Source organism: Polypterus senegalus, chromosome 2 (assembly GCF_016835505.1).
Source record: "Polypterus senegalus isolate Bchr_013 chromosome 2, ASM1683550v1, whole genome shotgun sequence".
In the NCBI taxonomy this organism is placed as follows: domain Eukaryota; kingdom Metazoa; phylum Chordata; class Cladistia; order Polypteriformes; family Polypteridae; genus Polypterus; species Polypterus senegalus.
In genome coordinates this window covers 238,490,672-238,503,589 of record NC_053155.1, presented here as the reverse complement: position 1 = coordinate 238,503,589, position 12,918 = coordinate 238,490,672, and the positions used below count along the sequence as shown (strand labels likewise).

The window sequence follows — 12,918 nt, the reverse complement described above, 5'->3', positions numbered from 1 at the left end:
ATTAGAGAATAGTCAATAGGAGGTTCCCACAAGCTAAATTATAAATGGAAAATTCTAATTATTTCTTGTCCCTTTGACTGCAGACTAGCTCCAGTTTATGATCTGCCTTGCAGTAGGTAACGCATGGAGGGCAAACAGTTTCAAACCCAATGTACAGAACGTAGTGAATGTACTAAGTGAAGCCTATGTAAGTTTGCCATTGAGAAACAACACAACCTTCAAGTATAGAAAATGACTGAAGTTTATCATGAGAAAGATTGTAGAAGAAACCTTTTCTCCATTTTACCTTTTATCCTCCATGTGTAATAACTTTTTTTCAGAATTTTTGTGATTTGTTCCTTTTAAAATTTTCACTAAACTTTAAAAAAACTTTATTGGACTGAGAAATTTCTATTTTTACATGTTTGATTCATGGTGGATCCTACCTTGCCAATTCAATAGCTGCTCAAATTTGGGAACGTGGAAAAGACTCAGCTACAAGACAATATCGTAATTAACCCGAAATTCATTATTTTAAAAAATATAAATGTATTCTACATAATAAAGTAAAATGTATTTATCATCATTAACAGTGATTTATTTCACTTTCAACCTTTTTATAACTGTACTCATTTTCGGATGTCTGTGATGAACTGGTGCCACATCCAGCCCCTTCATTGCACCTAGTGCTGTCCATGCTGCCTGTTACAGACCTGTAATGGAAAAAAACAGGTTCAGAAAATAAATGGATAGATGAAATGTCAAACCCCTTATATCCAGTATGAAACACAAAATAAATAACAAAGAACTCTGTACAACATGACCTTCTAGTTTTCATTGTTTTAAAAACTGAATGAGCATAGAAGGCTCATAGCATGGCTAGGAAATGTTAACTTTGTAAGGTGACCTCACTGCCATTGAGAGAATTTCTATATCCTGCTTTTCAGCTTGCAAACAACACAGAGGAGCTCTAGCTATGATGCTGGAGTCGGTGGAGTAAGCCTGGGCATTACAGAAAAAATAGACAAAGGATAGATAATGTTATCAAACATGGAGAGAAAAGAGAAAGAGAGAAACAAAATGGCTTACCACGGAATTCATGTCGACTTATTGCTGAATTAGCACAAGGCTGTTCCATGGCTCACAGGATGTTTAGACCCATATAAACAGACATTTGACAGCTAAAAAAGTAACATCAGTACATATTTAATGCCCTTTAGCCTTTTACAATGTGTGCATTTATAAAATGGATTCCCTGTAGTTTACTACCATATACTGTATAATTGTATCCTCCCTTTAAGCCCAATGTTGCTGGTATAGGCTTCAGTTCCCCTGAGTAGTATACTGTCAGGCGGCTTCTGTCAAAATTTAATCCAAATTTGATTGATGAGATTAAACCCCGCCCCCTTTTAATCGAAGACCGGAAGTCCCGCCCCACACCCACCGGATGTTTTGTTGACCTTTGATGACCTTTCGGGAAGTCCCCTCCCCACACCCCCGGATGTTTTGTTGACCTTTGATGACCTTTATCCGGGTCCCTGTTGATTGATGACAGGAAGTCCCCTCCCCCAACCACCTGTTGTTTGTTGCCCTGCCATCTGTTTTCCCCAGGAAACTGTCAAGGGCAATTTGATGGATGCCCCCACCCTCCTTGAACCCGCCACCACCCCGCCCCCTCCCCACAAGACGTGTGGGTCCTAAAAAGTTAAAGGCTTTCATGATAACTAGTTTGCTATAAGCCCTTTAAAAATCACACAGTTAGAATATGATGCAACAGATCCCTTTTAAATCACGCTGTAGACGACTAAATGTCAAATGAATTAATATATTTATAATTTGTATTTAAATCGATCTAAAACAATCCCTTGTTCTACCCCTGTTAATCCTCCCCTCATGAAGAAACGCGTTTAGTTTTTTCTAAAAGTTTGAATGCCTTAATCAGGGCGGATATCTCAGGCTAGAGAGAGGAACTTTAAAATACTCTTTGTCAAAACGGCTCTTTCCAAAGCCCTCACCTTCACCTCCACCTCCAACTCCAAACCTAACCCCCTTGAACCCAGCACCACCCCAACCACTTCTCAGACCCCTTCCTAAGACATGTTCAGGCATGTTGCATCCGGACTGAAGGGAATGCCTAAGCCTCACTGATAGGCATCACATGATGTCTGTCCCCATCCACTTCCTGGGACACTTCTGAAACTGTTGTATAAAAAGTGGGGCATTTTCCTCAGTTCTAAACACTCTGTGAAGAAAAAAATGGAATCTATGACCGATGCCTCGGTGAAGCGTCAGTTCCACAGGCTCTATTCTAAGGGTCGTTTGAAAAGGGTTAAAAGATGTTTGGTTCCCGAGTTTCTTCAAGCTGGAGCGGCCGACGAGGAACGGGTCAAGTTGTGCGAAACAAGGGTAGAATCATGCGCGGACATTAAGGAAGTGCTGTTATGTATAGAACCTGAATGTACACTTATACCTATTAACAACAGTCTCTTTATTACTGTATTCAGGTTTTTAATAATAGTAATGGTAAAACCAATGTAAATGTAGAAATATTGACAGTGTGAATATTAAAGTGGCATGTCAACTTGATTAAAATTTAAGACAAATTCAGACTGAGTGTTACTAAACTGGACCCAAAAAAACAAGTATGGTTTTGGAGGTCAGTAAGTTAATAATACAACTATAAATGATTTAGGCTTAAACAATTAGCACAGTATTTAATACTGAAGATAAGAATCGGTCAAATAGAAATAAAGACATGGAAATAAAAAAAATAACGCAGTGTTTGGAATAGCCAGCAAATATGGCAGCAGCCACCAGCAATACCACCTGCACTTCAGAACAGGTAATTCACCTGAAGCCAAGCATGTTTGAGCCCGGCCAGTACTTGCATGGGAGACCATCCAGGAAAAACTGGGGCTGCTGCTGGAAGAAGTTTTTGAGAGACAAGCAGGGGGCGCTTACCCTGTGGTCTGTGTGTGGATCCCAAAGCCCCAGTGAAGTGACACAGACACTACACTGTAAAAATGGTGCCAACTTTTAAATGAGACATAAAGTTGAGGTCCAGACTCTCTTTAGTCATTCAAGATCCCTGGGCATTCTTCGTAATGAGTAGAGTGTATCCTGATGTCCGGGCTAAATTGCTCTAAAAGGCCTAGTCATTCTAACCCCCCACAACAACCACAATAACTTTTATTTGTATAGCACATTTTCATATAAATGATGTAGCTCAGAGTGCTTTACACAATGAAAAAAGAAAAAATATAAAAATTAGGCAATACAGTACTAATTAACAATGAATAAAGTAAGGCCAGATGGACAGGGAGGATGAAAAAAAAAGAAAAAACTCCATAGGGCTGGAGAAAAAAACAAAATCTGCAGGGGTTCCAAGGCCATGAGACCATCCAGCCCCCACCTAACATTCTACCTAACATAAATGATCTCAATCAGTCTCTAATCACACTCTGTCTCTAACCGACTCTCTCTCACCCTTAACCACCTAATAGCTAATGTGTGGTGAGTGTAATGGTTCAAAATGGCTGCCGATGCATCATCCAGGTGGATGCTGCACATTGGTGGTGGTTGAAGTGGCTCCCCACTCACTATGTAAAGCACTGTGAGTATTGAGAAAAGTACTATATTAATGTAACGAATTATTTCTTTTATTATTATTATTAACCTTTCGCTCTGGAATATTATTTGGAGACAGATTTAATAACATTGTGCACTTATTATTGTCCGAAAAATGTGGTTTATTAATGCATTATGTTGACTTTTCTTTCAAATTGTTATTCAGTTCTTTATGATGTTTAGATTTTTACTGTTCTCCAGGTTTTTAAAGGGCACTGGTATTTGGTTATCATGGACATGGTGTGTTGCCACCAGCCACGTACACTGATACCTCCATACTTTGACCAAACAAAGGAAAGACAAACTTAATGCTTTAACAACCAAACACATGAAAAACAATTACATAAAATAATTACAGGATTGACTGGTTTTGCTTTTTGTTTTGATTCTGGTTTAGTTCGAATAAAATACTGTGCTCCTGCAGACTCCTAAAAGAAAGGCAGTAGAAAATGACTGAATCTTGCTACAGTTTTTGCTGGACCAACTGCTCGCTCTACCAAATACATTAATTTTAAAACCCAACTCTTTCCTAATGGTAAAAATGGCATTATTTGTTTTAAGGTGCATTCATATACATTGTGAAAAGCACCTACTGCAATAGCCATCGACTTATTTTGTTCAAATTTTGTACACTTAATCTTCAAGCAAATGTGTCAGGACAGTTCCATTTTTGTTGAGACATCTCCACTTGATCTTGCTGTACAAAGTTTTGAAATTTCAAAATGTCCAAATATAAAGCTCTGGTTATTTTGCAAACTTGTCTATATAAAAACAGAGAAATATTCAGCGTACCTTCAACTGTGGGTTAGCCTCCTTTTTCAAATTTACCTTGAGAGAGGTTACTTCAGCTTGTACATTTTGTATATTTCCCTCTTTTAGTAGGTTGACATCCGCTCAGGTCACTGGTGCAAGTTAGTCAAAATTCTGGAGGAGAATACATGCATATAGACTGTTTGTACACCAACAGACGTCTCTAGCTGCTTGAGATAAGTTAGATGTAAATGTTAAAAAAATGTCCCTCACTTGGAAATGAACAAAAGAGGAAAGGAAATATGTGACAGTCGTTCTATAAGCACAGAGTGATCAATTATGTACACAGTTTTTACGTTACACTGAAAGCAACCTAACAGATGCATTATTATTGTAAAGTACATACATTATTAACCTGCAACTAAACAGTATTTGAATTAATTAATTACAAGGGAAAATAAAACATAGAAAGGGAAATGCGAGTGAGCCACACAGCGTACAACAAGGACCATACTGTGGTGTTCAGTTTCAATGCTGCACAAAGAGGCTGATCATGCCACAAATAGCAAGAGTTGCACAAAACTGCAGCTTGTATGGTGCAGAAAATGTTTAAAGAAGACTGAGTCGGGGTTAAGGTTTAACCATGCCTGAAGAGTCAGTTTTGCCTCTGTGTATCTAGAGACTGAAATTAAAGATTTTAAGATTTGTGTCACTTTTGGTATTTCCCTTATTAAATAAATCAGTTCTTTTCCAAGTCCTTAGTTATTTGAAAAAAATTAATGATTAATTATTAAGAGCTGGATGGTGATTCTTTTCTGCTTTCATGAAGTAATATTGATTGTGATTTTATGATAGTATTGGTCAGTTTGCATATTTCTGTTGATATGTTGGCATTAGGTGGGTAACTGAATGATTATATTTTCTGCACTAAATACTTGTAAGGTGGATATTAGATTTTTTTAGATTCATTTTCTTATTTAAAAAAAACAACTTACATTGCATAATAATTATTCAGTATTTTGCTCACACTACAATTTATCAGCAAAGTTCCAGACTGGCTCTCCATCCTGGTCTGAGGCAGTCAACAATTTTACCTTGAGGCACTACCAGAGATTTTAAATTGGATACCTATTTTAAAAATGTTATGTTTAAAAAAAACTGAACAACACAGTTAGTCATTGACCCGCCACAGCTAACAATTGCATAACAATTGATGCCACCTTTATATCACTTGAATTGAACTCTGTTGTCTATGTAAGCTACTGAGAAACCACAAGCCTATTCAGGCTCCATTTTTACATACATGATATTGTAAAGTGCCAGAAAAAAGCATGTTTATAATGCAGTCCAATAATTAATGTATATGACTTGTCATTTGAATGCATCCATCCATCATCCAACCCGCTATATCCTAACTGCAGGGTCACAGGGTTCTGCTTGAGCCAATCCTAGCCAACACAGGGTACAAGGCAGGAAACAAACCCTGGGCAGGGTGCCAGCCCACCACAGGGCACACACACACCAAACACACACTAGGAACAATTTAGAATCGCCAGTGCACCTAACCTGCATGTCTTTGGGAGGAAACCCATGCAGACATGGGGAGAACATGCAAACTCCACGCAGGGAGGACCTGGGAAGTGAACCCGGGTCTCCTATCTGCGAGGCAGCAGCGCTACCCACTGCACCACCATGTCACCCCATTTGAATACATATTTAATAAAAAAATTGATATCTAACTCTTTGATAAAGTATCTTAATCTTTCAAATCAGTTAACTAAGTTCCCAAACTCACTGGAATGTCATACCAACGCATAATTTCATAAATTCTTTGTTAATTTAATTACAGAACTTTCTTTTAAATGATCACTTTCCTGTACTATATGTGTTATTTCTTTTACTGTCCAATCCATTACAGTCCCATCTCAACCCATTCTTCATATTTAGAAGTTCAAGTATGATGGCTCATGGGCAGAATCTATAAGTAGACATTTCCCACATCTGGGACTACAGAGGTATTGCCATTTAGTATCCCGTGAATGAACTACACTATTTACAATGCCAAGGAAACTGTAACTTGGGAAAAGCATGCATCATTTGTGCCAGAACAGAAGTCATCACTTTTATAGTCTAAACTATAGCATAATTTAGCCATAATGTCCTTTCTAGGAGTTCTCAACTCTTTCCTCAGGTTTCAGGTGTGGATGATGAGAGACCTGTCTTCTGATAGATTCCCTTAACTATTTCAGAACTATTAGTAAAAACATGACATAAACATAACTTTCTTACAACTATCTAATCTAGTTCAGCCTGATCCAGCTGCGCAGGACACATGGCAGGAAAGAGTCCTGCACAGGGCGTTAATTTACTCCATAATCACACTTGGAATTGCCAGTTCACTTAACCTGCATGTCTTTGAACACGTGGGATGAAAATCCAAGCATATATGGAGAAAACAAGAACACTCCATATGAATTATATCCGAATAATAATGTGTTCCTGGTATTGCCACACAATATTATTGTTAAAATAAATGATTTACTCTTTATTCTTAATTAGCTATCATTTATTAAAACAACAGTAACAATTATACTGCAATAATAAATCATCTTAGTAATACTATAGTGGTATACATAAAATTATTTAATTACCATTGATTAAATTAGGTTTTTTTAAAACATTTCAATTAGCTCTCAATGTAAAAAATGCAACTTGTCCACTAGCTGACACATAAAATAATAATCACTCATTTTAACAACTGCTCTTCCTCCAAAAAAGGTATGAGTCATTGCTAAATAAATCCAAGCCACAGCATCATTTTACATGACAAAATATGTTTTATCTTGCAATGCACTTGGGAGATACCTTTAGGGAACAACATCTAAAGCCCAAAAGATTTACAGAAATTGCACACAGCAGGCTTAACACAAGGCTTTAGAGGGAAAATTCTCAGTGAACTGATGCGTGTCCCAGGATCTGTCTCCCCTAACTTAAATGTTTGTTAAATGTTTTATTCCTTGGTTGAATTATTCATACAGGAATAGCCAAAAGTGTTAAAATACCACACACACAGACACACACACACACACACACACACATATATATATATATATATATATATATATATATATATATATATACAGTATATATATACACATATATACATATATATGTGTGTGTATATATACAGTATATATATATATATTTACACGTATATACATATATGTGTGTATATATATATATAAACTACTAGAAACAAAACTAGTAGTAAGAGAAAAAATATTCTGGATTCATTATTCAGTCCAAGCACAGATATGGACACACCAAACACAGCTTATTCTGTACACAAAAGCTAATAAAGGAAAATACATTCCTGAATATTTTTCAACAAAATGATTTAATATAAGAATGTAAATTACTGATGATTTAAAATTTTTAGTGTTCTTAAATATAATATATACATCTATGCATAGTACAGTACATGATGATCCTTTGGTACGAACAATAAATTACAGTCTAAAGACTCACATATGTGCCATTTGTTTTACCACAGTTCAAAGTGTGATGTCTCATTTTTCTACTTTATTTTGTCTTGACTTCATGTACTTTATACTTTACATCAATAAACCCTTTAGTGAGATACTAAACTTAACTATGTAAAATATTAGTGCTGGTGCATTCCTTGAGGTAATTTATAAAATAGAAATGCAATAATGCATTAAAATGTGATAGTTGCTTTTGAATTACATATACTTTATACATGCAGTAGTGCTGTGCTCTTCTTCTACTACTTGAAGCCAATTTGCTATTATTCAGCTGTTGTTTTACAAATTTAGTTAAAATTTGTAATTTAGGTATTTCAGTGTGTATTTTTACTATCATCCAATTTATACTTTCTTCTTCTTTTGTAACACCATTTTGACATTGGTTTATTTCAGTGATCTTTAATGAAGTAAAGCTGATTGATAAAGACACATGTTATAGTAGTAGTTTTATAAAATATTACATATACATATCTATGCATCTGAAAAAGGTTCAACTGTCAACCTTTTTTCTTTTGGAGTTTTCTTAATTATTTATATTTTCTAATGTTGGTATTATCATTCGTGTGTATAAGAACCCATCCTTTATTTAATCCAAAACAGATTAAGCAGGCATGGATGTATGGCAATACAACTTAAAGTGCAGTAAAATTAAGGGGTCGGCCAGTTGTACTAAACAGTGCAATGAGGTCAGCACCCCAAGCTAGAAATCCTCCAGGGTCTACAGAGGAATTCCTGTTGCTTAGCAGGCCAGGGTGCTCATTGTTGCTCATTTTTTGCACTCTTCGGCAGTTTGCAGTTGTATGTTTGAGTCCAGGATGGGGACTGACCTACAGCAGGCACAGCATATGCCTATGGTGAAATATACAGAAATGTCTGTAAATGTCCCATACCAAAGATTGTTTTTGCCCTACATATCGCCCATGGCTCCTTCTCCACCTGGGGTCAAATCCTGGTGTTTTGTCTCAATGTTGCTGTGCGCTAAACAGAAGCAATGTGACACCCTAAGCTGAAAACGAACTTGTTACTTACTGTTGGGGAGGGTATCAGAATACAGTTATTTCTGTATTTTTTAACTATTCATTTGTCTTATCACCAGCACCCCTGTACTGGATTAAGGTGCTATATTTTCTATGCTCCATTATGATATATTATGTTATTTGTTACACAAACACCAACTTTGTAGACACCCAAGTCATATTGAAAAAGGGATGAATGTAAATCAATATTTCATAATAATTTCTATGCATATAATGTAAGAAGAAAAGTATATAAACTGAAGTCTACCAATTTCTACTTAAAAGGAACATGGTCTACCTCATGAAGATACCTTATATAAAGTAATCAACTTTCCAAAAATTGCAACATCTTTCATAGTTTCTCGGTTCAAATAATGAACAATTAATTGCTAAAATAACCACAGCAGCAACATTTAACTGGGAGGAAAGTGCATCCTTTTTTGCCAATTACTGTTATGCATACGCTAAGGTATTGTTTTTTTTTTTTTTTAATATGAAGAACTGGCTTTTTTTGTTTTTAAAATATTTATTCTTTTTTCAGTTCCTTTCAAGACTTTTAACACAGTGTGCAGTGAAGGACAGGACCAAGTTGTGAAGTCTATTATTGGCACCCTCAGGCAGAAGCTATCTTTCCTATCTTTAGGTTTAGAAGGAGCTATAAGTATATATATATATATATATATATATATATATATATATATATATATATATATTTTTTTTTTTTACTCACATAACTAAACAGGGCTTGGACAGTTTTCCAGAGGAAAATGTTTATGTATATTATACATTTACACTGTTGAGTGTTTCACTAAATTAAAGACAACATGATTGGACTAGACTAAGAGATTATCTAAGGCTGATATACAGCCCAGTGTCATAAAAACAATCATCATGTGTCACTTACCTACAATATGTGATGGCCTCTCCCTGGAAAAAATGGATATCAATTACACAAAAAAGAAAGTTCAGTCTCTTCTCACTTTCCCTTGGTCCTGCTCTCCTTCAAATCCAAGAACAAAAACTAACTGAAAAGCTGCTTGCTTTAAACAATAACTGACAGCAGCTGACCCTTATTATATCCCCTTAGCCCCGTGGCTGTTATAGCTAGTAGGCACAAGGTAACTTGAACATTAAATTGATCATAAATTAAACATCACATCTAAGAACTCAGGCTTTGCTGGCCTGCCCTCTGCTGGAGAACCACAAAAATGCTTGACACTGCATATCCGTTTATAAGGGAAAAAAAGAAGGTTTATTTCATTAGCTAAAGATTTCAAACCATATTGAAATTATGAGATGTTTTATCCAAACAGAATTAACCTTAGCTTGTCCAGTCTACTGTGTCCCAGTAACCTATTTATGTATTATGTCCTGTTATTGTAGAAAATAATCTAGAGCTTATTTCTCCAACAAGTTTTACATTATTATTATTACAATAATTACAGCATATTTGGTTGATACCTTTATCCAAGACAACTTAAAGGATCAGAATACATACATCTGTGTACATCTTTTTTCTTTTAAACTAGAGCACTGGCAGGTTAAGTGACACAGAGTGAGTCTGAGTCAGAGCTTAAACCAGCAACCTCATGGTTTACCCTTTAAAAAAATGAACTACCCTGTTAGCTATGTGAAAGGAAATTAAGAGGTGACATGATTTAAGTGATGACAGTATTTAGTACAGTGGACCCAGGCTGCTTTTTTAAAATGAGTTCAACAAGAACATGGGGGTACAGTTTGAAATTTGTTAAGGGTAAATTTCGAATTCATGTTAGAAAGTTTTCCTTCAGATAGAGAACTATAGACACATGGAATCAATGATCAATTAGTATGGCAGACAACAGGACTTCACAGACATTCAAAAATCAGCTTAATGTTATTCTGGAGGCTTTAGGTGGATAGGATTGGTGAGCTTTGTTGAACTGAATGGCCTGTTCTTGTCAGAATTCTTCTAAAGTTTGAATGTTCTAAGACAGTCCCATATGGACTAGCTTCACCTACTTCACTTACCTAGCTTCTTTAAAGCTTTGTTGGGTTTGTTTTTTATATCTTCAGTAATTGTCTATTTATGCAAATGATCATTGTACATTCTATGTTCTCCAATTTCGCTACTGTAAATGGAGAACATAGAATACATTGTGGTCCTTTGCAGTTTCATAATGGTATGCCCAACATGCATTTCATATTTTCTTTACTTGCATGCTAGTAAGTCCCAGAGATGTCGAAGTATTTTGTTTTACATTTATTCTTTATATAATGAAAACCTTCACCAGTTTAATTATTTGATCTCCTTGGCTCAGTTTTCGAGATGGAAACCCTTCAAGAGCACTCCTGCTATCACAATATTTAAGACTTAATTGTGGTAGGAAAACAACTTCCATCCAGAATGAATATCCTATTAAGTGACCCACAATAGCTAAAATTAAATAAAAAACAGTTTTACTTAACGAAACTGAAAGGAAACGCTAAAACATGAAGGACACAAGATAAAATGCAAACCCTACTGCCACAATGAGCTTTGTTCTTTAGACTATTGTTCATTCTCTCGCATTCCTTCTGTCTTTATCACACCTTCTGCCTCTCTACCTACCTGCCAGTGACCCTTCATAGTGACTGATTCTCCTACGCTTGACTCCAAAGTGTCCTGGCAGCAAGTGGTGTTTCAAATGTTTAATGTATGGAGCATCAGACTTTTACTATATGAACTTCTGTTTGCTCACTTGAGGACCACTGGCCTTAATGTGCTGTTTGGAAGGCAAAGAGTTTTATGTTGTTAATAGCAAGTACCCTTTATTTCCATCTGGGAATTGACTGGTACCACCTACTGCAAGATTCTTTCTTTCTGTTTCATGGATCATGCCATTCTTGTACTGATACGGTTCACTGCCTCTTCCTGTCCAGTGTTATACTGTGTATGTGTGACTTATTACTGCAGTATAATCAGCTTTCTAAGACCCATGTCTTGCATTGGTCTGTCCTCTGTTTTAAACCTTGCTTAGAGTATAGTCTATTTTACACAAATAAAAATAGCTTAGGCTCAGTCTTTGAGAAAGTTGTCATTCAACATGTGTAGCTCAAAAGTGTTTAAAAATAGTTAAGAATTTTACATGAACAGGGAGAATCAACACTGTTAATAGTAACATCCTTCCCAAGCTTCTTTTTATATTTTAATGCATCCCCACATATGTTAAAAAATCTTTTTGTTAGAAATTAGATTCCATCATAATCTCGTTTATTTGGAATTCAAAACATACACACATCCAAAGGGCAACTCTACAGCGACTTAAAGCAGAAGAGGGCATGGCACTACCTAACTTTCAATTTTATTATTTGGTAGCAAATATAGAGGCCATACGGACCTGGATATCAACACAAGTTGATGAAGATGCACAAGCCTGGTCTGCAATAGAATTCAAATCTTACAGTGCCTTATATTCCCTGCTCTGTGCTCCCTGTGCTCCAGTAAATACATACTGTCTTCAATACATCCGATTGCCCTTCATTCATTCAGAATGTGGAACCAATATAGGAAGCACTTTAAGACAAAGAAGCTCTTATCTGTTGCACATGTATATGACAATCACTTTTTACCACCCTCTCAAACATACATAAAATTTAAAGTCTAGAAAATGTCTGGGATTAAAACATTTAGAGACTTGTACATAGATAATGTCTTTGCATCCTACGAGCAATTAAGCTTCAAATTTCACAATTTTTTCCACTGCTTTTAAACTAGAAACTTTGCTAAATGGAACCTGTCCAATTTTCCACACCTTCGACCTATTTCTAACCCAGAAGAAATATTGATCATTCTTGAAGACTGAGATAGCATCTCTACAATTTAAAGTCTCTTCCTTTCAAAGATCCCAGGGCACACTAGAGAAAGGATCTTTCACTTAACATTTCAGAAAAGGATGTGCTCCATATGCACACAGCACTCTATTATTCAATATAAAATCTTCTGTCGAGCACGTTTATCTCAATTAAAACTATACAAAATG

General features: G+C 35.9%; 1 long non-coding RNA gene across 1 annotated transcript; it reads right to left on the bottom strand.

The window, feature by feature from the left end:
* Positions 1-598: 598 nt before the first annotated feature.
* Positions 599-9,959, bottom strand: LOC120524665. The gene is made up of 3 exons (XR_005632811.1): positions 9,822-9,959; positions 4,399-4,530; positions 599-692 (listed from the first exon to the last, which is right to left on the bottom strand). It is a non-coding gene; the product is annotated as an uncharacterized LOC120524665 (long non-coding RNA).
* Positions 9,960-12,918: the final 2,959 nt, after the last annotated feature.